This window comes from Cucumis melo, chromosome 10 (assembly GCF_025177605.1).
Source record: "Cucumis melo cultivar AY chromosome 10, USDA_Cmelo_AY_1.0, whole genome shotgun sequence".
NCBI classification, from domain to species: domain Eukaryota; kingdom Viridiplantae; phylum Streptophyta; class Magnoliopsida; order Cucurbitales; family Cucurbitaceae; genus Cucumis; species Cucumis melo.
The window spans coordinates 19,947,178-19,972,033 of NC_066866.1; the positions used below are offsets into that span (position 1 = coordinate 19,947,178).

At 31.8% G+C, this 24,856-nt stretch overlaps 1 long non-coding RNA gene across 2 annotated transcripts; it reads left to right on the forward strand.

Annotated features, from left to right (window-relative positions):
* The first annotated feature begins 3,350 nt into the window (after nt 1–3,350).
* LOC127151308 (uncharacterized) lies at nt 3,351–5,466 on the forward strand. Of its 2 annotated transcripts, XR_007824180.1 has the most exons (5): nt 3,351–3,527; nt 3,634–3,718; nt 3,805–3,904; nt 4,151–4,200; nt 5,005–5,466. It is a non-coding gene; the product is annotated as an uncharacterized LOC127151308 (long non-coding RNA). The 2 variants fall into 2 exon arrangements; XR_007824179.1 differs by having other exon boundaries at nt 4,151–5,466.
* The last annotated feature ends 19,390 nt before the right edge of the window (nt 5,467–24,856 follow it).

Here is a 24,856-nt window from a genome sequence, read left to right on the forward strand (position 1 = left end):
CCATCTTGCACCCTATGTCCTTAGTTATCCACTTGTCCCTTGAAATAGAAGGCATATTCCATCTCACCCGAGATTGATCAAAACTAGCCCAAGATTCTTACTTTTGTCTCTTATCTACCTTTTCTCTCGGTCGAACAAGACTGAGTCTTAGTAGCTTTGCCTCGAGATTCCCATTCCAAGGCACTTAGTTTGTTATTTCTAAAATAACCCTCCTTCCTCGCGTCGCCTTGCCAAAACACATATTTTCTCTTTAGAATGCGTCAGTCTTATACTTAGTCATTTTAATTACCTTTTCCTTAAAACACGTAATATACTTAGTTTTCTTCTTCACAACCTCTACCAGCCTTACCCTTATAATTATACTTGTGAATGATTAGAGGTCTAACAAATTATTGAGAAGCTTTTGAGAGATTTTCTTTAGGAGAGTATGGATGAGGGGAAAGGTTCACATTTGGTTAGATGGAAGGTTGTTGGGCTTCCTATAAATGTGTTACGCCCTGTCCTGCAACGCATCCTTATCCTCATGTTGCGAGATACAAACACGGCCTGAGCAAACCTAACGGCTTTTGAGCGAAATGCTAGAACACTCAACATAAAACTTAAATCTTAATCTTTCCATCTTAACACTTAACTTGATCTTGATACTTAACTACTAGGTAGGAAACTTCACAAAACAAGAAATTTAAAAAAAACACTTTTATTGACTTATCATGCAAACAATATAAATTACAACTTCTTCACAAGCAAAACTAAAACAAAAACATCAGGCCTCCAATGCCTGGTACTGCCTTCTTCAAATACAAAACTAAATGACTGGCTGCTTGCCTTACACTTATTCACTTGGCCTCAATGCCTTGTAACCTGGGAAGGGAACTCAAACCATAAGTCAAATACTTAGGGAGTGAGATTTAAGAAATCCTTTTGAGCAGTCAATAAGTAAATATATGAAACTCTTTCATCAATAAAAGGTGATTTGGTTAAACAATCGTATAAGAACATAAATGATCGTGCAAGACAAGCTAGACGATCATATAAGAAAATAGAAACGAGGATAAAAGATTGTGTAAAAGAGATAGAACGATTGTATAAGAGGTTGAACGATGGTATGAGAAGATAGACGGTCGTGTAAAGGGTTAAACAATTGTGTAGAAAATTGAAGAAGTCCTCGGTGTTAATTACTAAATCAGTGGGGCAGTTTTTAGGTGTCAGGGCATGGGAAGATTCAAGACTTAATTAAGAAGGAGCTGGCAAAATTATAGGAGTTTAAGGAATGATTAATTCAATTTAGGACTAATATAAATAAGAAAGAGATAGGCAAAGCTCTTTAAGAAAATGGAACCCTAAAACAGTGAGTGATTTTCTTAATAAGAAATTCCATATTTCTAAAGCTTTTCTTTCCTTAATCTCTTGTCTCAAGTGTCATGTATTATTATGTATACTTATGTTTATGAAAAGCATAATTTATGAAGAAAGTTTTAGTGTTGTGTTTCAAAGCTAAAGTTCATGTTTTATTGATTGTAATGTATGCTTGAATTGAGAGTAAACCATTAGTCATATTTCTATTAATAAGCTAGCTATTATGTGCACATAATGAGTAAAGGCTACCAGGTAGAAAAGGACTGCATGGTGGAGTGAAGCTGGCCAATACATAAAATGAGTGTGTTAAGCTTAGCAGCTTGAGCAACGAGAAGTGAACCAAGGTTATTCTAGGATGATGTTGATGAAAAGGACATCATGGTAGTTTAAATGCGAGATGATGAGTCTTGGTGTAGGGAATGGTTCATGTACTTGGTAGAAAAAAATATATGAGACTAATGTGTGTTTTTATGATTTATGTTTATTGAAATGAGGTGTTTGGCATGTCTTTATGAAAAGAAAATGATTAATGAATTGTATTCCCAAAATGTTTTCAAAAAAATATTACTCACTAAGTCATAAACTTATGTTTTAAGTTTTCTCTCCCCATGTTATATGAGCTAAGTGATCATTTAGAAAGGTAAGCGATTAGGTAGACAGATAAGTGATCGGAGGTAAGTGATCGTTCATGTAGCTTAGCGATCATGTTTGAAAGGATAAATGATCGTGGCTAAGCGATCTGTTAAGGAGTTACACGATCAGACAGGGAACCTAAATGATCGTTGAAGGTTGAAGACTTTGAAAACTTTTGGCATTTCTTTATTTAATTCTTATTATGGGAAATTGTATCATGTCCTGTACTATTGTGGAAACTTTCGAGTTTGAGTAAATAGGAGAAGTTTACTGATTTATTTTTTGTTGCATGGTTTTTAGTTAAGTTTTATTTAAGTTGTGTTAAGTAATTTGGTATAAGGCGGGATAAAATACATTTTCGTAAATAGGCTCACAATGCCTCATTAAAAAACATAAAATACATATTAGTTTTTCTTATTCCTTTCCCAACCCATGCATAGATTACTGTGACGACCGTATCATAACCAGCATCCCTTGGAGAATTTCTCAATTCATTTCCTGTTGCTCAAGCCGTTAACTCTATACGCTCTTTTCAACTCATTGGCCAACTTCTTACCATCATGTGGTCTTTTCACCCATAGTTGCCTTGACTCGTTATGTGCACATAATAGCTAGCTTATGATAGAAATAATGCTAATGGTTTACTCACATACATACAATCATCACATCGAAACTTTAGCTTAGAAACTTCCTTTTTCAAATAAACAAGCTATTTAAGAAACATCAAGAACATTAAAACATGCATTAAATATTTTCAACACGAGACTTAGAAAGAATGCTTTAAAACATTAATCTTTCTTTTAGGAAAATCACTCATAAAATACTTAGTTTCATTTATTCCTCTAATCGCCTAATTCCAAGTCTTCTTTTTTTCGCCCAACGCTTCCTCAGTAAATCAACACTTGGTATTTCTCTTGATAATTTCAAAATAACATTCCTTTCTTCAAACCTTTCACTCCTATTTATACTAATCCTAAGTCGGATTAGTCACTCCTTAGTTTCTTCAATACTTGTTAGCTTCTACTTAGTGCTTTGCAAGTGTGAACTTAATATTCTTTCTAACCATGTTTTAGTCTTAACTCAATACGTGTAAACCCGATATTTTCTTGGTTTAATTTCTTTAAATGTGGAAAAAAAAGAAAAAGAAAATGGAAATTAAGTGTAAATATATATATATATATATATATATATATATATATATTAAATAGTTTTATTAAATAAATTAAAGAAAAGAAAGAAAAGAAAGGATAAAAAGAAGAAAAGGAGAAGAAAATTTCATTTTTTCTTTTCTTCTTCTTCTTCTCTTCCCTTCACCACCAAGAATTTTGAAGACATCCAACTTCCATTTTTTTTTCCTTCTTCAATTTGCAGAGAACTTCTAATAGAGAGTTTGGAAGAAGAATAGAAATTTTACTAGAATTTTTAGGTTGAAGAAGAGGAGGAGAACTCAAGCAAAGTGTATCCATGGCTGAATTTTAGTTCATTCTGCACATCACTGGTTTTTAATTCGGTTTGAACTCTTCAAAAGGAAATAAGAGGTGAGATTTACATTTACTGAAAGTTAACTCATTTTCAAACAAACTTTATGAAGAACGTTGGAGCAAATTCGGATATTCATTTGGTGTTGTTTGATGAAGAAAACAGGGCAGTTGGTTTTCACTCGAAATCAGGAGGTCTCTGGTTTTTCTTGTATTTCAGAGTGTATCGGTGGAGTTAGAATCTCTATTTGGTATGGTTGAAAAGATTATTCAATTTAATACAACTTTCATGATGAAATTGTAAACCAAAAACGACTAAAAATCAGTTAAATGGTAGGGACAAGTTAAAGAGGTCGTGTGCGCGCGATTCTGGAAGTGGTTCTGTTTTGAGTGTTATATGTGTTTATGCACGGGGACTCAGATTTATATGTCTTCAGGTAAGTTTTAGAGGATCTCAAAATGAATATTTGGATATAAAGAACACTCATTTTGGTTAAGTATTGAGAAAGTTATAGTCCTTTGAAGTTTATGTTAGAAATCTGGAAATTTTAGAGAATTGTTGAAATAGGATTTTATTTCTTAAGCTTTATTTTCGTGAGCGTCATCTTTGGTGCGACATGTTATGTATATCTTTAGGAAACCAGAATGTTTAGAGTTTTAATACTTGGTTGGGTTGTTGGCAGGCCGAGAAGAATTAAACCGTGCTTATAGACCAAGGATCTAGCCCAAGACTGTGAGTGACAAAACCAACTTTGAAATATTTTCCATAACTGTTATTATGATTGAATGCGATAAATGTTTATTTATGAAGCCATGAAAGGTATTTGAATTTCATGACTATTTTCAAGTATACATTTGGAGACTAGATTTCTTAAAGAAATTTATGCTAGCACGTAGATATTAAATGTTTGGAAAGTATTTAAACCACAATATTTTAAGCAAAGCATGAATTAGTATGAAGTTTTGTTTTAAGAACTACAATTTTCCACAAAAGAGCTGAGTAAAGTTCGAGCTTTGTGTAAAATTTATAAGCAGACATGTTTTAATATTTTAAGATGATTTATGAAATTTTCATTAACTACATGACTGAGATCTTGAGCCTGAGGCTAGAGATTACCGTGTGCACACTGGTTAGATTCCATTGTTGACGTTGAGTGTACTCCGTAACAACGATGCTGTCGTGAGTGCTGGGCAGGCCCCACTATGACAAAGACGATGGAAGTGCTGGGCAGGTCCCACTACATTGTAGTGCTTGTAAACGTTGTTGTACTAGGTGTACCCTACACAACGTAGATTCGGCATGTTAGTTAAAATGCTTCGATATACTTGATATGCCTTGCTAGATTTCAATGATGAACATGCTGAGTATTTAAGGAAGCTATTCTTACTACTACACATTTACATTTACGACTTGTATAAACAGATTTATGTGAGTAAAGTTTTCACGTGCTCTTATCTTTAAATTCATAGTTTTAAACTGAGTCACTCACTGAGCTTCATAGCTCACCCTTTCCAAAATATTTTACCCATTTTCCAGGTAGAGATCGAGTTCCCGGTGCCTGATAGACTGCCTTAGTCTGCGGAAGCTTCATTATCGATTGCCAGTACGTGTTTTGAGTTGAGCACAGAGTCTGTTGTGTTGTGATATATATACACCCTTGTATGTTATAGATACTCCACAGTTTGTATAAGTTTTAGGAGCTGTAGTTGTGTAAATTTTGTTGGTTATATTTTGATTAAGGTGTCTTTAGGTTTACTCGTGAAATCGGTAAATTTTGAGGTACACTTCATGTATGTGTTTGACTAGCTGTGTTTGACTAGCCTAGGATCCGCTGTGTTTTGTTGCATGTATAATAGTTTATATACTAGATTGGCAAGTTCATCACATGAAAGTTTTAAGCAGAGTCGACAGATACAGGAACAGAAAAGCGTTGTTCGTCGGCTTCACGCCATCTTTTGGTCTAAGGTAGCAGGTAGTCCGGGAGGGGGTGTGACAATACGTCATCAAGTCCACTCGAGATTAGGAATTTTCTCCAATTTTCCTAACTCTCAACGCCTACTCTTCTCGCGCTACAACACTTAAAACGCCTACCTCTACATTGTTGAGCTTCAATACATACTATCCTTATTGCGTCGCCTAGACTTAATGCATATGTCATTCAAAACGCGTATCCCCAAAATGCCTTCTTCTTCAAAATCCCTTCTAATCAAAACTCGGGTCTCACAAAATGAGGGCTAAGAAGCATCGACACTCCTAAGATGACCAAGTGTCACTATCAGAAGCGATGGATCGATATTTCCATTACATCATAGAAAAATCCATGAATCACAAAAAATAAATATGAAAATGACACTAATATAACTATAATATAAATAATAGACATATTTACTTATTTGAAAATAATAAACTATTTATTTACTAATTTAAAATTATTTTTTGAATTTGTTGTTTTTACAATTTTCTAGAAATATTCATCGAAATGGAAATTTCTGTAAAATTAAGACTCAATATATCAATATATTTTAAATCTTGGTTAAACCATAAAATTCCAAAAAATCACGTGAAGTTAAATTCTTCATAAAACATACTAAATCAAAAACAAGCCAAATAAAAAAATTAAAAGAAAAAACTCAAACTGCTATCATTGTGTGTTAATAGCCAAATAAATTTGACAATTAATTGTATGTTAATTACAACAATGACTATTGAAATTGATTGTGTTCACGATTTATCATTGTGTGTTAAAGTCAAATAAATTTAAAACTAAGGTTTTAACTTAAAGTTCGTTTTTCATTTTAGTTGATGAGAAAATAAATGTAAAATTTGGATTTTCTTAAACTTTTTTAAGTTGAGAGATATTTTTCAAACTCTTCAATAGTTTAGGAGTATTTTTTAAACAAAATTTTAATGATTTTCATTCAAAACTAATGATAAGGGTATTTTTGAACCATTTTTGAAAATTTAAGGATATTTTTGAAATTTCTAGAAAATTTAGGGGTATTTTTTATCGAAACTTCAAAGTTGAAGGGATTTTTTTTTTTTTTTGTAATTTAGAATTTTATTTATTTATTTGTTTATATTGAGAAGAAGAGAGAAGAGAAAAAAGAAAAATAAATCATAGAAGTAGGATGGTATTAACAATATGTGCTATATATAGAAGAGGGTATTTTTAAAAAAAATGTTTGAGAGTATTTTTTTTTTAACTTTTGAAAGTTTAGTATTTTTAAAAATTTACTGTATATCAATAACCAAATACATTCTACAGTTTTATTTAAGGGGTCTTTTCAATAATATAACAAAGCGACAAATTATTTACACTCTATAGAACAATTTCAGAAACAAAAAAAGTTCATAGGCCCACAATGCGAAATACCAAAAATACCCCAATAAATGTGCAATTAATCGTCCGCACACGCTCGATTAATATTAACAAATGATTATTAGACGTCATCATGTAGAATAATATACAATTGATACACGATCTTGTAAATTACCAAATATATCAACGATAAAAAATAAATTGTAAACGATAACAAAAGACTTTAAATATAAACGATCGTATAAATTATCTTTAACGATTATCTCATATGTGCGTCTGATCATGTATGAAAGTATAAACGATAAAAAATGATCATCATATACGATTTTGTACATTACTATATATATAAACGATAAGGTAATGAACAGTCAAAGATGACGAAAAAGTTTAGATATAAACGACCATGTAGAGTAGCTTCAACGATCTTATATATAAGTATAAATGATCATTTAGAGAAACTCCAATAACTCATAATTACAAAAATACCATTAAAATGAAGGGGCTATAAGAAGATAAAGGAACTTGCTAAGACTTTTTCGTCCATCATCTTTCTCGTCAATCGTTTATATCCTGGTAACTATTTCAACAGAACTGCCGTGATCGACAATCTGACTTGCATACAAAGAGGTCTGAATTTATATTCATTTCGATCTATCTTCATCATCTATATATATCTACCAAGATATCTCGCATATAAAGAGGTCTGAATCTATATTCATTTCGATCTATCTATATCTATCACCATTTATCCTGCATACAAAGACGTCTGTTTCTATACTAATTATATATATTTCATTGAATAATTTATATTAGTTTTCTTTTTTACCAATAGAAGGTGAGCAATAAGCAACAAGCATCATGTAGCAAATCAATAAAGTGTAAAGTAAAGACAGAAGAAAGAAAAATTAAGAAAGAAAAAGAAATAAAGGTAACAAACTAGAATATGAATATCTGTCTGTATAACATAGTATGTTTGTGTATCTTTTTCTGTATAGCACTCTGCATTTGTAAATTTGTTAAAACTTACCCTTGTTTGAAACATACTGTTTATTATGTCTTTCAACAAGTGAAACACTATCCAAATCACATTATTATGCAAGAATGAACAAAAGAACCTTAGAATTACTGTATACTACAGTTTAGAAACATTGAATCAGATCAAGTCCAAAATAGACCAAAGAATTTTTTCTCGAGTTTTGACAAACCGTTCTTTTGGCCAGTTCCTTAACATTAAATGGCCAAAATACCAACACAATTCCTAAATTTCCTATTAAGAATACAATGCCATACAAAAAAGAAAAAAAAACTAATGTCCTTGCTTTAACCTTCAATGGACATATAGCAGAATTTGGGCAAAAATTTTGTTTTGTAACTAGACAAAACGGTCATAAATTCCCAAAGTTAAATCTAGGAGAAAGAAAAAAAATTGTCTGAAAAATGTCATTTTCCGTCTTGATGACTTTATTTCAAGAATAGATATAGAAAAAACTTTCAAAGCGTTACGCAACGAGAAAGACTCATTGAAAGAAAAACTAGATAACCTCTATATCTTATAAGTATTTTTAATTCCCAAGCAAAAAAACAACCACATTAATCTCCAATATCTAGACATATTAGATAATAAAGAAATCTTCAAAGAGTATCCATGGGGAAAGTTATCATACATCCTAACATTATCAATTCTTGAAAAAAGCATCCTACAGTGACAAGGATGTTATATACCTTCAAGAATTTTCCCTAGGTTTAGTTTATTGGGCTTTTAAGACAATACCAAGACTTTCCAATTTAGATTTTGGGTTTGGAAGAAAGCTTGCAATTGAAGGATCAACAATTGTAACATGGAAATGTTTGCAAACAAGTGACTGGAAGACTTTAAACATCAACATTTTTTAATCTGAGAATGTAAGTAAATTTAGGGCATGCTTTATATATGTCTATCTAAATATACAATGAAAGATTTCTATCCATGTCTATCTTGAATAGATGATGATATACTATCACTGTTTATTAATACATTTGCTACTCTTCACTAATAATCTATTATCATTTTATTTGTAGTTCTCTGTGACACCTCTAGACTCATCAAAAGAAAAGTCTCAAACAATTTTGAAATATTTCAAAGATATTGAGAAGCAAGAAGAAAAGCAAAGGCAGAGCAACATAAAAAAAAAGAGAAAAAAATGGAAAAAAATAATGAAACAAACAAATATTATTAAGACAATGAATAAAGAAATAAAAAGCATGTTAACAATGATTATGAGAAGCTTGAATGTTCCACCACCATCAGTCAAACTTCATGAACAACAGAATGAGAAAGAAATTGCATATACAAAAGTTTTGGAGAAAAATAGACCATCTACTTGTAGCCTTGATCTTCTTGATAAAGATGAAGAAGTTAATACAATGATGAAGTATGCAACAACACATTGCTCTACGGTTAGTACCTTATTCATTATGTACTCCTTTGTTTTATTTAATGTTGCTTAGTTTCCAAATAAAACATGATTATGTTGTTTCTTTTTCTTTACAGGAAACTGTCGTTTTGGAAACACAAAGTAGTTTGGAAACAATAATTACTACAGATCTAGAAACACCCAAAACACAAATATTGCCGTAGATTTAATTCTTTTCCAAACAATAAATATAATTTATATCGTATAGACAAAGATAGAAGTCTAACTCTGTCTGGATGTGTTTTCTTCATGATGTCTCTAAACATTCTTACTTTATGTGCTTGTAGATAGATGAAGAAGAAGAAGAAGAGAACAATGAAATCATAAATTTAGAAACACCAAAAATACAAGTGTTGACACAGGTTTTAATTTTTTTAATATACAACTGGTTTCATGATCGTTTAATTATCTTAACTAATCGTTTCTTTATATCAAACGATCGTTTGTTTATGTTAAACGATCGTTTATATATATTTTACAGGATCGTTTATATATCTCACACGACTGTTCGTTTAGTTTACACATATTTTAATTTCTTTGCTATTCAACTGGTTTCATGATCGTGTATATATGTTATACGATCATTTATATATTTTACACAATCGTGTATACATATTTAAACGATCTTTATATTGTACAACTATCTACATTTTCTTGCACAATCATTCTGACAGCACATTCGCTTTTTACATTTAGACAATTGAAGTTGAAAATGGAGAAAAAGAGGAAGAAGTTGAAAATAAGAGACAGGAATACAAAACAAAACGAAACCAGAATCAATTGGGAAATATTGTAATCGTTGAAGAAAAAAAAGAGAAAAACAAGGGGAAGAAAATAAAAAAGATACAGCAAAATGGAAACAAAAGTTGATTGAAGATGATGAGGTTGATAATAACAAAATTGAAGAAGAAATTGACGCTGATAGAGTCAAGAACATGCAGCACAAGACTGGAAACAAAAGAGAAATCAAAGAAAAGCAAAAGGAAAATAATGGTGGTGAGCAAAAAAAGACAAAAGTTTCAAAAATGATATGGAGACAACCAATCTCAACACAAAAAGAAAACAGCAAGAAAAATGAAAGAAGAATGTCAACTCAAGAATACGTTGATTCTACTCCATCCTTTGACCTAAAAATTTCTCAATATTTTAGAGATGATATATAATGTTTGTAAAGCTTTAAATTTTTAAATTTAACTTTTGAAAATTTCTTTATTTTATACTCGAGAAATTTGTATTCCATTTCACTCTTTATATCTTACACTATCCTGTAAAACGTATAACAGGGTCAATTACATTTATTACCACGATCGTTTATATTCAACAATACTATCGTTTAATCTTATAACTACACAGTCATTTAAATAATATCCTTCACAATCACATAACTTGTAACAGCATCGTTGATACGTAAAATGTATAACAACATGTCAAGTTTAGCCGACTTTGAAGCTTCTGTACAAAGCAGATAACATTTACATGTAAAGCATGTATAGTTTTACATGTTCTGTAACATTTGCGTCCTCTTCTTCACCCAAACTGTGATGGTGATTCCAAAATTGTCTTGAAAAGACTATGGTAAGCTCTTATATATTTCCTACATTCTGAAACTTCTAGATCCTGCCAGGAGAAATGCAAAGTTGGCTTCACAATAGATCTCGGCTTCAATCTGTAAGACTCATTTCATAACTTGTAGACAAGAGCTCCACGAAATCCGGTGTTTTTAAACAAATTGGTTGGACGATTTTAGCATGGTTAAGATTCATTGCAAAATTGGTAGACAAGAGCTCAAAAACTCTAGTGTTCTTTAATTAAATGGTTGTACGATTTTTGGATGATGGAAATTATAAACACATTCTGATTGAACATTTACATTTTATGAATGTCCATTTTAAATGTTTTGTAACATTTACATATAATGGAAAGTTGGTTCGAGGAAGGTAGATAACATTTACATGTAATAACGTTTACAATCAATGTATAAGAACTTTTCAGAACTTCTCTGGTTTTTACTTCTTAAACTTTTACATTTAATCATTTTGGATTCACTACGAGATCATTTAAATTGTATAATATCATCGCTGGGATGTTGTAGAACGATCGTTTAATATAATTGATGTTATCGATTAGATATTGTCGAACAATCGTTTGAAAAAATTAACACTATCACTTAAATGTTGGAAACGATCATTTAAAATAATTAACTTTATCGTTTATATCTTCGAAAAGAATTATGTTAAAATTCTATAAATAGAAACTTTCATTTATACATCGTTACAAGATCATTTATATATAACATCCTCATCGTTTATAGATTGAAGATCGTTTGGGTTTATTATCATATATTTTGCTCACATAAACGATTGTTTATGAAGTACTACAAGATTGTTTATCATTAAAAACGTAATCTTTTATAGTTTATGTATAATAACAAGATCGTTAAGACGTACCCAATAACATTTCTAAATACATGATCGTATAACACATACAGTCATCACGTAAAACATATAACAATATCATTTAGATTTACTACACGATCGAGTAGGTTTATCAAAATGATCGTTTACATTTCTTATTGCATGATTTTAACCAATTGTTTACACTTGTCATGTAATTAATGGATATGATTTCAGTTATAAAATTAAGGTATTATGCCCACGTGCCAAGCATGTGTAGAGTTCAGGGTTTGTGGGTGAAAATGGTTAATACACGTGTTTTACGTAATAATCTTTGCATTTATTAACCTCTCAACTCTTCTTTATAAACCTGTCAGCTATAAAGCAAGAAAACGCTTCCTTTTCCTTTATAACATTCTCACAAACAATTAGATTTATCAACTTTTCGATTCAATCTTTTCCTCTAAAACTTTTCCTCCTATCACAATAAGGTTGTAAATGTTGTGATTCAAGATGTTGTTATTTGGACAAAAAACGATAAGTTCAAGAATAAAAAAGAAACGACGTGCAAGGTGCTTCAGAAAACGTCTGTAAAAGACTATGGTATGCTCTTAAAAACTTCCTAGATTCGAAAGACTCTTCCGGCCCAATTTGGAAGAGTATGAGATTCACAAGGGAAGATGACATCGGTGTTTGGTGCACGATTCTGGCGAAGTTGTCCAAGAGCTTGGTGAAGTGGACAACCCATGGACACTATGCAAGCATTACCAGACATCGACGAAGACCTTCTTTTTGTCTTCAACCACTGACGAAGCAGGTGGTTGAGGACAAAGTAATTCGTTACAAAACTGCAAAATTATAAAACACAAAGTTGGTTTGAGGATGGCAGATAACATTTAAATGTAATAACCTTTATAATCAATGTATAAGAACTTTACAGAACTTCTCTATTTGTATAACAACTTTACATCGTTTACCATGTATAACTTTTTTGGTTAGTTGCTGTATACGATCATTTAAGTTTCGTATTGTTCTTGAATAGATGTTATGAACGATTGTTTAAATCAATTTAGTGTATCGTCTGGTACATTTAAACAATCGTTTATGCTAACGACAATATCATTTAGCATTTAAGATCTAATGTTTATCGTTTTCACGTATTCAAATATTTTTTTAACTTAAATCAACAATCGTGTAGATTAATTACTGTAATCATTGTGAAATTATTCGGTTTACGTAATTAACGATCGTTTAACATTTTAACAGCACATTTTGTGAAAAGTTTGTGAAATTATTCGGTTTATGTAATTAACGATCGTTTAACATTTTGTGAAAAGTTTGTGAAAAGGGTAAATACACATGTTTATGGGTGAAAAAGGATAATTACGCTTGTTGTACTATTACGTAACTGCACGATCATTTAATATGAATGAAAGTGATTAACGATGTGAAAAGTTTAGGGTTTGTGAAAAGGGTAAATACGCGTGTTATACTATTACGTAATTGCACGATCGTTTAACATTGATTACCATCATGTAAAGCATATAACAAGATCGTTTACCTTTATTAGCACAATCGTGTAGGTATTCAACATTACTATTTATATTTAAATCAGATATCGCATAGATTTCAGTATCGTGTAGATTATTGCACAATCTCTTCGTGTAATTAATGAAGAAATTAGTGCCACGTGGCGAGCATCTTTGAGTTAAGGCTTTGTGGCTGATAATGGTCAATAAGCTTGTTGATCACAATCAATTCGCGTTTATTATCACAAAAAAAAACTCTTCCTTTTTCGTCCTTTCATCTTCCATTAAAACTCTTCTCACATATCATTACATTTAGGGTTTTTGAACTTTTCATCTCGAATATTTTTCTCTCAAACTTTTCTTCATTATGAGAAAATAGTGTCTAAATGTTGCAATTCAAGATGCTGCTATTTGGACAAAGAAGGATAAAATTAAGAAGAAAAAGGAAAAGACATGCAAGGTGCTTTCGAAAATGTCTAAAAAGACTATAGCATCCAAAGCATATAAAAAGCTCTTATCAACTTTCCTAGATTCCAAAGCATCGTCCCACCCAAATTGAAAGTGGGGGGAATTCTAGAAAAGGTGTTGTTTAGCTCAAGAAGAGGAAGAAGAAGAAGAAGCGCCTATAAAAAGAAGAAGAAGAAGTAGACATTGAGGCAGCTTGGTGTACACTAGTGTGTCACAAGTGACAGCTTCTAGTAATCTTAGATATGGTGAATCAAATTTGCAAACATTTAATGTGAAAAGACTTGTTGAGTGTGAAGACTTGTTAAGTGTAAAGACCTTTTTTAAGCTTTTCAGTTTCTTGAGAAGGGAATAAATATATTAATGTTTATTGTAATGAATGCAAGCTTTCACAGCTTTGTGAAAATAATGTATAAGAGTTTTTCAGAATTTCTTCATTTTATATTTGTCTAACTTGTGTAAAATTATCGCTTAGTGTTGTAAAACAATTATTTAAAAGAATTAACATTATCGCTTATATGTTTTAAACGATGCTTTAAAGTAATTAGCATTATCGATTGAGGGTCTAATGTTAATCTTTTACATGTATTCAAAGATCATTTTGACTTAAAGAAACAATCGTGTAGATTAATTAGTATGATCGTTTTAATATTATTGGGAAATCTTACCTGACGATCGTTTTGAGTGTATCGTTTACATAGAATAATGCGATCATTTACATCCTTTAAAAGATCCTTTTGACTTAATTACACGATCGTTTATATATATATTAAACAGTAAGCATAAATGATCGTTTACACATATATATAGTTTAAAAATAAGCGTTGACATGTTAATGAATGCGATTCGACATTTTAAAAAAACATGTGAATTTACAATATTGCCCCTTTGGTAAAAACCAACAATATTTGTACTGCCTTCTTTGTTTTCCATCACTTCACAATATACAAACGCACTGATCACTTAGCTTTTCGTCTGAAAGATTTTCTATTCCCTTACTCCTTTTCTCTCGAACGTTCATTTTTCTCTTCAACGTCAAAAGGTATGTTTCAGTATAACTCTAACTTTTTTTTTGCTGAACTTGTCATACTATAATGTTACGTTTCGTCTTCTTTATATTTCAAACTTTTACACTTCTTTATATTTCTGATTCGTTTAAACTTTTATTCTAGAGATTGTTAAATGTTTCAATTTATCATTACTTGTCGATTAATTGTATTATGAATTTCTTTCTATTTAGATTAAACGATCTGTTACATCAAGTAAACGATACTTTTAACCTAGACTAGAGGATCGTGTATATTGGACTAAACGATACATTATATAGCTTAAACGATGTTTAGAGCTTACATATTAATTTTAGGGGTTAGGGTTTAGTGTTTTATAAACGATCATGTACATAACGAAAATATATTATGATCATTATTTTTAAGATGGCTGTACCTGGGGACAAATACTTTTCTGCCACTGTCTCATGCCAAGTGTACAAGATTGGCACTCTTATTAAGGATAAATTGACCAAGGAATAGTTGTAGATGTTCTACAAAACAATTTTTGGTCCATTACTAAATGTCAACATGGTCTTCAACAGCTAGTTTATCCATCATTTCTTGCTGAGGCAGATACCTGAAAAGCCAACGAAAATGGAATTTATTTTTCTGTTTTGGGGAAAAATGTCTGTTTCACCTAAGACAAATTCAACATCATGACCAGATTGTGGCCAACCAATGTAACAGTGGATAAAAATTATGACAATAAGCGCCTACATAGCCTCCTATTCGGATAAAAAAAACAAGAAAATAATAACGTGCTTGGAAGTTTTGGAAATTTTCAAAAATTTTGACTTTACGAATGATGATGATGTTATGAAGATTGCCTTAGCCCTTTTTATTGAAATTGTCATGGTCAGGAAGGATAAAAAAATGCAGTTTGATATGGATGTTTTGGGAAGAAAAGACAATGAAGAAATTTTTAAGAACTTTGATTGGTCAACATTCTTCTACACTTGTTTGCTCAACAGCTTGAAAATAATTCTACAAGGAAAAAAAGAAGCATACGAGTTAAAAAAGGCAAGAAGTTCGAAAGCAGTGGCATACTACAACGTCAAAGGCTACATACCTGCTTTTCAAGTGATTTTTATTTGTTTATACACTTTAGTTAAATACAAACTAAACATCAAACATTAACATATTTGTTTGATTGTTTTATGTGTGGGCTTATGAAACACTTTGAATTGCAAGTGAGCACCTGACCACAAAAAACAGTAAGAGAGCAATTCCTAGAATATTAAGATAGAATTGTACACAAGCTCCATCGTACAAAATGTTGCAGAAAAATATATTCGACAACAAAAATGTAAGTAAAAGTTGTTAGTGATCGTTTAAAAAAATTGCACAATCGTTTACATTTGAAACATGATCGATCTTGTATCATTTTATAGACGATCGTTTAGCTTAATGCAATATCGTTTACATTGAATATCATATTGAGTATTATATGATTTTATGGATGATCATTTACTAGCTTAGTTTGATATACAATGTATTAAAATTCTTTAACTATAACATTGCAGATTGTTGTTCAACCTAAATTGAAGCTATCAACCCAAGAGAAAGCTTTCATGGAGAGTCAAATTCAAGGGGATGATAACATAGAAATTGAAGACAATGAATCCATGCCAGATATTAACAGCAGTGATACCAATACCCCTACTGATACTATGAAAAATCAATCATCGGATCATAATGACTTGAATAACTTGAGATCAACTTCATCTCCACTGCTTCAGTACAATGAAAATGTTGGTGGGCTTAATTCTGCTGTGCAACTGTCACTATGAAGAAAAGAAAGACAGACAGTGGTTGACAAGTCTAAAACGCATCGAGTAACCAACAATTTAAGATCCAATGACAAACCAGAACAAAGTCATTTGAAATCATACAAAAAAAATAATAAATGACATCAACAAAGTTCGTAAGGATTTATCCACATTAACTTCTATAGTCTGTAGGATGGATCACGCAATTAGAAAGCAGTCATTGGAGCTGTCTGAAATAAAATACATGCTGGAAAGATTGGTTCAGGTAAACTTTGGTTCCAAAAAGTATTTCGTTTATCAGTTGTTTAAATAAACGATCGTTTAACTGAAATATCTGATCGCCTCTCACATTTCAACAATCGCTTATCACTATTACACGATAATTTAGATAAGATACATCATCCTTTGCTTTTGTATACACGAACGTTTAATTTTATTTTTATTTTTTTAATTTTAATCAGAAAGTATTTCATTTATCATTTGTTTAAATAAACAATTGTTTCGCAATACTCCTTTAAATTAAGAGTTTGTTTCTTGTCTAATATCATAAATTGCAGAAAAGACCTAAACAACAGGTTGAGATTAAAAAAAATGATGAAGCAGTTACTTCGGTTGAAAATGAACCAGTAATTGAGAAACAAAGTTCTACAATTGATTTAGAATCTATATTGGTACGTAAATATAAGAACTCTGAAGTACTTTGCATCAATTACTATTGTTTTTTTCTTTTTTTTTTTTGTTAGTTAACATGTGCATTATAGAAAATGAATGAACAACAAAAACCAATAAAAAGAAGGAAGCTATGTAAAATAGCAGATAAAAAAATGCCTAATCAACAAGTTAATCCACCTACAATATCTTCGAAGGTCATATTAAAATCTATAATACATGTCCCAAATATCAAATTGTGAGATGTAGATAGTTATGATCCTGTGTTGTAATGACATAACTCTTTATACTAAGTTGAGGTTATTACTAAAAATAAACAATGACAAGAGACACTTTCTTGAAAAGAGGAAGACTAAGTTTTTATTAAAAATAGAATACTGAAACACGGATACATAGACGTAGAAGCAAAACTGAGTCCCTGTATGGCATGTTACGAATCCTTCTCTATCACTCACCAGCTTTCCTCTACCTTTACCTTTGCCTGAAATATTAAACATAGAAAGTGTGAGTACAAACATATACTCAGTAAGAGACCCACTACTAGTCCTGCTAGGTGTCTGTTAACTTCCCATTAGAGTTCTGTAAGGAAGTACCCCTAAACTGGAGCGTTACCAAACACACGCAATCTAGTGATCTCATAGGAATACATCTGGTCTTCGGTGAACCCAAAGGAACACCTAGGATAAAAATTGGTCTTCAGTGAACTCGAAAGAACACATAAGACAAACTGGTCTTCAGTGAACCCGAAGGAACACTTAGGATAATCGGGTTATACGTGACCCCGTTGGACCACTCCTATACATAACACCTCATGAGATTGGTGATCCCGTTGGACTACACAGTCATAAAAAGGTGGTGATCCCGAGGGACACCCATATGGGTATGACTCTAATAGACAAAGTTAACAAAACACCCATCTATAGCATGTAACATATCATAAACATCATAAACATGACATGAATATTAATCATAACGTCTTTAATCATGTGATTAATATATCATGTGTCATCATCAACATACTACTAGTCATAAACATAATATCAGTCATCATTATCAACATCAACACATTATGCATCTTAGCTACATTAATGCATAATGGAAATTACATGCAAGCTCTTAACTTCAGTTCAAAGCTCTAGTAGGAGAATCTCTGACCTGGAGATTAGCTAAAAATATTTCTTTGCCGACATTAAATTCTCAATTAAAGCATATCTTAAATAGTAAGAGGAAAATTTTAATATTCTTAATTAATAAAATTCAATTGGCTATCATCCAAAAATTCTCTCAAATTAATTAACTTCTAAAAATTTGAGGTTGAAACCAATTCAACCTTAATTGGAAAAATCCAAGATTAAATCTTAAAAAATTAGCAAATTGAACATTTGAAGAAACACCAATTAGATCAAAAATTAAATTAACAAATTATTAATTTATTTTTTTTAGCTTACCAAGGTTACTTAAATGGAAGTTGAAAAATTCTCTTATCCTTGATGGAAAAATTCATCACTTTAAATCTTCAAGTTTTGCCCAAGGGACCAGTCATAACTAAAACTGGTGAGGCGACGGCGGCAGATGGTTATCTTAGTGAAGAAGATTAAAAAAAATCTTTTTCCTTTTCTTTTCAACTTAAGCATTCTAATACTATTTATAAATCTAAATAACAATAAAAATATACATATATCTTTGGGGTCTTTTCAAAAATATAAAAAAGCGGCAAAGTATTTATACAATATAGAACAATTTCAAAAATGGAAAAAGCCTAAAGGCCCAACGTGTAAAATACAGAAAATGCCCCCGTCAACAATGCGTGTAATATATTTGGTAACGCGATTTGGTACACGATCATTTAAATTTATTTTTTTCAATTCCATCTTTTAATTTATTACACCATCATTTAATTAATTGGGTTACAGATCGTTTAGAATTGGCTACATGATCGTTTAGATTTGGCTACCTAAAATCTAAACCATTTTTTTTTTCAAAATTTGGTATACGATCGTTTAGATTTAGCTACACGATCATTTAGATTTGGGGTTCCAAATCTAAACGTTTTTGTTTTTCAAAATTCAGTATACGATCGTTTAGATTTGACTACACGATCGTTTAGATTTCGGGTTTTAAATCTAAATGATTTTTTTCAAAACTTGGTATATAATCGTTTAGATTTGGCTACACCATCGTTTAGATTTGGCTACTCCAAATCTAAATGATTTTTTTTTTAAATTTGGTATAAACGATTTTTTTCAATATTCTTTATACATAATCTTTTAGTTTTGGTTACCCTAATTTAAATTTAAATGTCTAACCAATTTTTTCAAAGATTCTTATACACCATCAGATTTGGCTACCTAATCTAAACGTAAAAGAAAAAAAAAAAAGACGATACGATGCATGCAATGAATGTATAAAAGAAAAGAAAGAGAAAAAGGAGGAAGAAAGACATGCACACATCTAAAAAAATAGAGAAAAACAAGAAAGACGATAGAAAGAAATTGATTTTGTTACCCAAATCTAGAAATAAAATAAAAAAAGAGAAACCACAGTAAAAAAAAGAAGAGTACAGAGGAAGACGATAAAAAAATGGCAGAGAGGAGAAAAAGATGGAAGAGAAAACCTTGAATATTTAAAAAATTACTAATTTTAAAAATTTTCTCTAAAAAAATTCGTTCCCTCTAAAAAAATCTTTGTAAAGAGAAATTCCCTTAATCTAATTTAGTTCCCAGAAACCATCTCAATCAGAGAATAGGAAGGTTTCCAAGTGGTAGTGTCCAAATTGGTGATTGATAGATTCAGAGTCGTCAACGAACGTAAGTTCTTCTTCTCTGTATTTTTTTTGAAAGCATGCTTAGCCGTAGAAATTATTTTTATAATTTTTCCAATGTATTGGTATTTTTTAAGGTTCCAATTAAAATTGAGTTTATGTAATTCTTCCGCTGTAAAGGGTTTTCATCCCTTCAATTGGTATCAGAGTCATCTCAATTTTAATTGAGAATTTTAAAAAATTTGCATTGGTTAGGGGGGATCTCTACATTATGAATGTGGGTTTTGCAATTGAATGTTTCTGTAATTTTGGCCATAGATTAACTGTTTTGATAAGATCAAAATGTAAAGGCCCCTGCGTTTTTTGGCATTTTAATTTGTAAATCTGTAATTTAGAGTTCAATTTTTGGATTCAGGAAGTTTTTCTGAGTTTTTCAACACCAAATTTGCCCAAAACGGACAACCGGAAGGCCATGAATGGGGTTTTTTTCGATTCTATATGAAAATCCAAGCGAAAAAAGAAATTCTGCAGCTGGAGGTAGAAGAAGGGATGACGTCAGCATGACGCCATCATGACGTCAGCATGACGTCATCATGACGTCAGCATGACGTCATCAGGAGCTGGGATAGGCTAGGGTGGCTCGGCAGCTCGGCTCGGTTTAGTGGCTGTCGGCTCTGGTCGGCTCATTTCAGCTCGGTCGGCGTCGGTTCTTCATTTGGCGTCGGTTCAAGCTGTTTTTGATCTGGTTATTCATATTTCGGGCTGGTTCAAGCAATTTTTGCCCCGTTTGGAGCGGTTTTTGACTTGTTCAAGGTTTATAGGCCCGGTTTGAAGCTTTTTAAAGGTTTTGAGGCCGGTTTTGGATCTTTGAAAGCACTTTGAGGATATTTTTAAAGCTTTATTATTGTAATTTTTGCTTTGTTTATCCCAGGGGCCAATTTTACAGGTTCAATTATTATTTAAATGCTTTATGGATGTCATTTAGATAAATCTCACCTTAGGTTAAGCATGTTCATGCATTTTTATATATTATAAATGTTATAATGTATGATTTTAATGCATAATTGTGAATTTCATGAGTAATTTAAAATATGTTGATATTTTAAATATATAAAATTGGATAAGCATGATGCATGACATTACTTAGTTAAATATAGTTTGTTATATTTAAATTAATGTCTTGTGTATGCTTGATTGATTTTCATACTTTATTTAATATAATTGTTATATTAATAAAGATGAAAAATTAATTTGCATTGTGCATTTTACATCCATAGTTTAATATAATTGTTATATTAACGTAATGTATGCATGTAATATGGTTTTATTTAATTATAATTTGATTTTAATTATTTAAATCATAGTATGCATGATTATAGGTCTAATTAACAAATTTTATAATAGTTATAAAATTTAATAATTAGAAATCGTTAACCTATAATAAAGAGTTGCATGCAAACATAGGATCTCAGGATTAATTTGGTTTAATTTTAAATTGTTTAAAATTAAATAGACCTAAGATCACATTAATTCTAATAGGATTAGAATTAAGTCTTATTTTTAGTTTAATGAAACTAAATACGACAAATAGGATTTACGCTTATAAGGGAACTCCACTGGTAAAGTTCTGTCTAAGGCTAGGGGTACTTAAGTTGACGGTTTACGAAATACCTCTTACGTGGAAGCTGACCCGGAACTGGCGTTGAATTAACCTTATTCCTATTAGCATAAGATGTCACTAGGTAAATTAAATGGTTTAATACACCTAGAAACTTTAGTGTAAAGTTTTATTATAAGTGTTATAATAAAAATAGACTTAGTTCGATTCATTTAGCCGGAATTTAGCTGAGTACAACTAAACCCTAAATTAATAGAACATTTTAGTGGGAGAAAAATCGTATATATGATATATCAATTTTTTTTAGCTCTCACGTCCCTAAGAGTTCACACGTGAAATCCATACTCGGCTTCGTGTCGCCCTGGGTGCGGCCTCCCTTCGGAAAGTGTTTGGATGGGTTAATAACAAGGTGAATAGGGAAAATGTTCATAGTAAGTGGGAGAAGGACGCGTGTCAACGTATCCTACTGTCTCCTCCATTAGGTTGCACCGTGAGATTTCTATGATCCACCTGCGTGTCGTCATGGAGCGAACATCCCTTCGGAGGGCTTGATCATATAAGTCGGAACATTGCAAACTCCAAAAATGGATATGATTTCTTAGGTTAATCTTTAACAGTTGTCTTTCCTAACGGTAGCCTGTTGAAGCGTACCTCTAGGATCTGAAAATGGTAGGATCACACTTACGGGATGAATTAAGTTAGTTAATGAATCCTTGACCGAACAATGATAACTAAGAACTATAGGAATAAGAGTTATTCTAGTATTAGTAATTAGCTGAGATTGTCTCAATTTAGAAGAGGAGTAATTGAATCACCCTTCGGTGACTGTTGCTCTAAAGTTCTGAAGTATCGTTGCAAAAACTAAATCATTAGTTTTATTAGGATTCTTTGATTGTTTGTTTTTGCTGAATTGATTGGATTATTTTATGTAATAGGTTAAGACGAAGATAACTAATACGGTCAATTGTTTGCTATTTCAACATGTCTTCCTCAATTATTGCTTAAAAAAGATCAATTAACCGGTAAAATTATGTGACGTGGAAATCGAAACTGAATATGATTCTAGTTATCGCTGATCTATGTTTCGTCTTAATGGAGGAATGTCCTCATTTTCTCTCTCAAAATGCATCCCAAAGTGTTAAGGATGCATATGACCGCTGGACAAAGGCCAATGACAAGGCCCACCTCTACATCTTAGCTAGTATGTTTGACATACTGAGCAAGAAACATGAGATCATGGTCACTGCACGTTAGATCAAGGACTCTCTTAGAGAGATGTTTGGGCAACCGTCCATTCAGATCAAACAAGAGGCTATTAAATACGTTTATAATGCACGTATGAAAAAGGGTCAATCTGTTAAAGAACATATTCTCAACATGATAGTCAACTTCAACGTAGTACAAATGAACGGAGCGGTCTTTGATGAGAAGAGTCAAGTGTCCTATATCTTGAAATCTCTTCTGAAGAGTTTTCTTCAATTTCGCAACAATGTGGAAATGAACAGGATAGAGTACAACATGACTACCCTCCTAAAAGAGTTGCAAATTTTTCAGTCTCTTAAGGGACAGAAAGAAGGAGAGGCAAATGTTGCCCATTCCAGGAGGTTTGCACCTTCATCTTCTGGATCTAAGAAAATTTAGAAGAGGAAAGGAGGGAAGGAAAAAGGTCCTACTATTGGTGCTGAGGGCAAAGGGAAGGCTAAGGTAGCCATCAATGGGAAATGTTTCCACTGCAATGTTGATGAACATTAGAAAAGAAACTGCCCTAAGTACTTGCGAAGAAGAAAGAAAAGGAAGGTAAATATGATTTACTTGTCTTGGAAACATGTTTAGTGGAAAATGACCAAAATGCCTGGATACTTGATTCAGGGGCCACTAACCATGTTTGTTCTTCTTTACAGGAAACTAGTTCCTTCAAGCAGCTTGAAGAGGGTGAGATGACACTCAAGGTTGGAACGGGAGATGTCATTTCAGCTCGTGCAATGGGAGATGCTAAGTTTTTTTTGGGAAATAAATTCATGTTTTTGGAAAACTTGTACATAGTTCCTAAAGTTAAAAGGAACTTAGTTTCCGTTTCTTGTCTTATTAAACATACGTACTCAATTAATTTTTCTATGAATGAAGCATTCATTTCTAAGAATGGTGTATATATTTGTTCAGCTAAGCTTGAAAACAACTTGTATGTATTAAGACCTAATGAAGCAAAAGCAGTTTTAAATCATGAGATGTTTAGAACTGCTAATACTCAAAATAAAAGGTAAAGTATTTCTCCAAATAACAATACCTATCTTTGGCATTTAAGATTAGGTCACATAAATCTCGATCAGATTGAGAGATTGGTAAAGAATGAACTTCTAAATGAGTTAGAAGATGATTCATTACCTCCATGTGAATCTTGTCTTGAAAGAAAAATGACAAAACGATCTTTTACTGGAAAAGGTTATAGAGCCAAAGAGCCTTTAGAACTTATACATTCAGACCTCTGTGGTCCGATGAATGTAAAAACTAGATGGGATTTTGAATACTTCATCTCTTTTATAGATGATTATTCAAGGTATGGTTATTTATACTTAATGGAGTATAAGTCTGAAACTCTTAAAAAGTTCAAGGAGTATAAGACTGAAGTTGAAAACCTATTAAGTAAAAAGATTAAAATACTTCGATCTGATCGAGGTGGAGAGTACATGGATTTGAGATTCCAGGACTACATGATAAAATATGAAATCCAATCTCAGCTCTCAGCACCTAGTACACCTCAACAAAATGGTGTATCAAAAAGGAGAAATAGAACCTTGTTAGACATGCATTCAATGATGAGTTATGCTCATTTGCCTAGCTCATTTTGGGGGTATGCAGTAGAGGCTGTAGTTCATATCTTGAACAATGTTTCCTCGAAGAGTGTTTCTGAAACACCTTTCAAGTTATGGAGAGGACGTAAACCTAGTTTAAGTCACTTCAGAATCTGGGGTTGTCCAGCACACGTGTTAGTGACAAATCCCAAGAAGTTGGAACCTCGTTCAAGGTTATGCAAATTTGTTGCTTACCCTAAAGAGACGAGAGGTGGTATATTCTTCAATCCAAAAGAAAATAGAGTGTTTGTATCGACAAATGCTACTTTCTTGGAAGAAGACCACATGAGATATCATAATCCACGAAGCAAATTAGTATTAAATGAAGCGACTGATGAATCAACAAGGGTTGTTGATGAAGTTGGTCCTTCATCAAGAGTTCATGAAACCACCACATCAGGTCAGTCTCATCCTTCTCAATCGTTGAGAATGCCTCAATGTAGTGGGAGGATTGTATCACAACCTAACCGTTACTTGAGTTTAACTGAAACTCAGGTTGTCATACCAGATGATG